Below are 4,341 nucleotides of genomic sequence, written 5' to 3'. Positions count from 1 at the left end.
TCTACCTCGACCGCCACATAATCGTCGGAAGATCTTGCGGCATCACCTTAAAATCGTGCCCTCAAGCCACGATTTCATGAAATCGTTGCTTCAGATCCCAATTTCATGGGAGGGAGAAATCGTGGCTTCAGGTCCTAATTTCATGGGGAGGAGAAATTGTGCCTTCAGGTCCCAATTTCACTACAGACAGCCTCCCTCCTCCCCCCACCTGTTCGATATTTTTCCAACATGCAGTCCCCACTTCTCCCTTTTCTCCGGTCCCCCACCTCTTCCGATCTTCGACAAGCCCCCCACTTGCTCCCTTTTCTCTGACACCGTCCTCCCCACCTGACCCCACCCTGATTCAACCCCCCCCACAAATTCGATTGTAGATCGGTCCATTCCCCACCTCTGGCCCATCTCGGATGAATCCTTCACCGCTTAGGCACCACCTCGATCGGATATGCCACCTCTGGCCCCACCTCAATTGGTTCCCCCATGTCCGGCCCATCCCGATCGGATCCACCACCTTCAGCCCCACTCCGCCTCCGGCCCCACGTCGATTGGTTCTCCTTCTTTACTTCCTCCACTGTTAAATGTGTTTTATGCTTCTGTGACCTGTTTGTTAAACACGATAATGTTTGATTTGTGTTTTTTTTGCCTGGATCCATGAATCCTTCTGCCACGAAGAAGGATTGTGATAAGAAACGCTCAATTTTTCATGCTTTTGCTACAGTTAAACAATCGAACGCAATTGTGGTGGCGATACTGATGACCACTTCACTGGAGAAAGCTATTACACAGCTCTGTGTTTGCTTTAAGCGCGCTCCGAACCGAACGAGCTTCGCCGCAAAGTAAAATCTTAGAGCAAGGTTTCCTTTTCTGTCCGGCCCTTGAGGTACTAACTAACATGTATGTATTTTCAGTGGATTTTTGTCCTACACTTCAAGCGAGGCTATCAAGCTCGAGGCGGTCTTAAACAACGGGTAGTCGTTGAGGCATATTCTCAAAAGACCTATATCTACAGCTGTGGCAATAGGGGCGTGGTTTAGCGTATCACAGCTGCCTTAACTGTAGGAATCCCAACATTAGGAATTAGGTTAAGGGTGGGGAAGCTGGGCTTGTTCTTGAGCTTCTTAAATTTTCTGATGGCTTTTTTTTAATAAAAAATTCTTTGGATATAATGCTGTTGATATTGATATTCAAATTATGGAGTGCTTTACTTCTTGTTTCTAAATTTTGGAAGAATTCGTTGGAAAAGATTATTTTTTCAAGAGTTTATGAAATTTTAATTTCATAATAAGATTGTATGCAGTACTTAAATGATGAGTTTTATTGTATGTATGATGATCTTAGTTTTATTTTAAAGCAGTAAATTTATTTAACTATGCATGCAAATATTATAAGCATGCTGAACTTACTCATTTTATAATATAGGTAGTGAAAAATGGGAGAAATTATGATAGCTCTTTGCTATTTCAATGGTTCAATTTAAAGGACCATATGGAATAGAGTACACTCACCAACCACAAAAAGCCATTAGAATGAAATAAGGAATGAAATTTGAAGAGTTGAAGGATAAGTTGTGTAAAGTCTTTCATGTTGATGTAAGCAAAAATAAATTATTGATAATATATAGATATCCTACTGTGGTCCAACCAACAATAATGAAGTACGAACTTGTTCCAATCACTGATGATGAAGATATGAAGATTATCTTTGCAACTGTAAGTTCGCATCTCTATATATCTGGTGCCGAATTGTATATTGATGTGCAACCCATTGAAGACACCAGACCTATTTCCAACCTAAATGATTATGAAGTAGCTGATTGGGACATACCAATCACAACTCAGGGAAGTGAACGAACCGACAACGTCCATGTAATGGATAGTGATGAGTTAGATCCTATTATTAGATAAGCTTTACTATACACGGTTGCGGATGATATGAGTCATATAGATAATCGATTATTTGAGAAAGATAATATGAATCATGATGAAGATGAGATGGATCAGGATGTTCAAGAACCGAGTACGTCACATTATGTAGAGTGCCAATATGCTGTGGAGAGTCCAAATTTTTTGGAGTTTGAAGCTCCTTCTGGGACATTCAGGAGTATTGATTGGACGGCTGCTAACTTTGTCAGTGTCTTCTGCATTACAGGCACCAAAGAGCACTCGAAAAATAGGTGAGAAGTTGTATAAAGGACTCCATTTTGCAGACTAGGTGGAATTAAAAACAGTAGTAAAATAGTATTCTATTGATACACATTATGAATTTAAAGTTATTGAGTTGGAGCCTAAGCTTTGGGTCGTTAAGTGTAAGAATAGGGAGACTGGATGTAACTAGATGCTTCGAGCAGTTAAACGGTATGACTATTTTGAAATCACATGTTATGTTGATCCTCATACGTGTATTTCTGTTATTATTTCGCAAGGTCATTCTGAACTTGATTCAAACTTTATCACGAATGAGATACGGGATCTTGTAAAAAAAGTACCCATAATTTTCATCATCGGGATTGGGGCAGTAGTAAAGAACAGGTTCAACTATACATCTGGCTATAGAAAGTTGTGGGAGGCAAAGCAAAAAATAATGGTATGGAGATTGGGACAAGTCATACGATTTATTGCCAAAGTGGTTGAGTGCTGTACAAGAATTCAACCCTGATTTCTGGGTGAAGTTTATTAGCAATTCTACTAGTCATCCAACATGTGCTGCATTTGATTGTGCTTTTTGATCCTTCGCACCATCCATTGAAGGCTTCAAACATTGTAGACCAGTAATCAACATTGATGCTACTTTCTTAGATGGAAAGTATCATGAGAAGTTAATGATTGTCATTGCTGTGGATGAAAATAATCAAATATTTTCACTTGCATTTATCATTCTAGATGAAGAGTCCACTGATACATGGAGTTGGTTCTTAGCATGCCTGAGATGTCTTGTTATGTCACGTCATAACATCTGTCTAATTTCAAATCGACATGCAGGTATATTAGCTGCTGTGCAAAATGAACATCTTGGTTGGTAGCCACCCTATGCGTATCATGTGTATTGTCTGTGTGATGTAGCCAACAACTTCAATACTAGATTTAGGGATTCAAGACTAAGGGATATGCTGAAAAGAACTGGCATGCAAACACAATCAAGAAAGTTTGACAAATACATGAGAAAGATTGAAAAAATAAATTCTGAAGCCTTTCAATGGTTAACCGAAATTTCTATAGATAAATAGTTCCTTGCACATGATGATGGCCGTAGATTTGGAATGATGACCACCAATTTATCTGAATGTTTCAATAGAGTTCTGAAGAATGCTCGATTCCTTCCGGTGACTTCATTTGTATAACTCACATTCTTTAGATTTGTATCTTATTTTGATGGTCGGTGTGCCTAAGCGGAGGATGCATTAAATAGAGGTGAAAGATTTACCCCTTATGCTACCACTCGTACGTATGATTGCAAACCAATCCAAAGCCACCTCCTACATAGTTACAAGATTCGATGGGGCCACTGGACTTTTTCCGGTGCAAATGGCGTATCATGGGCCGTATATGAACAAAGGCAATAATACTCAGGTAAACATGATTGTCAAACTTTCGTCATTATAATCATATTGCATCGCTATAATAAGGTGAATATATTAACTTTTTAAATATATAATATTGTATACAGATTATTCAAATTTCGGAGCATATATGTACATGTCAGAAATGACAATCCTATCATTTATCGTGTTCACATTTGATGGCTGCTTGTGCTCATGTGTCGATCGATTTCTGATGATATGTTGACAAGAGCTACAGTGTAGAGGATTACAATTATACTTACAACCATCAATTTAATCCAATCCCTCAATCTGAGTATTGGTCACAATAATTAAATGATACTTTGATAATATCACAACACGAAAGATAGCGGTAGAAGGGAAGATCACGATCGTTGAGACTTAGGAACGAAATAGATTGGACTATAGTCAGCAATAGACCTAGGTGTCGGATATGTGGTGAAGAAGGTCATGACAGACGTACATGTCAGATAATTTGGTTGAACCTTGTGGGACTTGTACATCACTTTAGACCGGGTCCATTTTGACATCTCTAGATCTTAGCACCAGCGGGTTTAGGGTTTAGGCTTAGAGTTTTGATTTACGATTTGATTTTAGGTTTTGGGGTTCTAGTGCTCAAATTAATTTAAAAAATTTGATGAACCGATCTAGGCCGATCGATCAGCTCAGACCGACAGTCGACTGCAACTGCACATTTTTGAGTCAAAGCGACCGACTGGATGCTTGGAATCAAGCTCGACCAATATGTCGATCTGAGATGGTTGACAGCTCTGGTCGACCGCCCTAGA

The 4,341-nt window shown here is 39.3% G+C and overlaps 1 long non-coding RNA gene across 1 annotated transcript; it reads left to right on the top strand.

Moving 5' to 3' along the window:
• The first annotated feature begins 239 nt into the window (after positions 1-239).
• LOC114914747 (uncharacterized) lies at positions 240-1,081 on the top strand. The gene is made up of 3 exons (XR_003802419.2): positions 240-545; positions 716-833; positions 906-1,081. It is a non-coding gene; the product is annotated as an uncharacterized lncRNA (long non-coding RNA).
• The last annotated feature ends 3,260 nt before the right edge of the window (positions 1,082-4,341 follow it).

The sequence above is a fragment of the Elaeis guineensis genome, chromosome 13 (genome assembly GCF_000442705.2).
Source record: "Elaeis guineensis isolate ETL-2024a chromosome 13, EG11, whole genome shotgun sequence".
Lineage (NCBI taxonomy): Eukaryota > Viridiplantae > Streptophyta > Magnoliopsida > Arecales > Arecaceae > Elaeis > Elaeis guineensis.
This window is presented reverse-complemented; position numbering and strand designations above follow the sequence as displayed.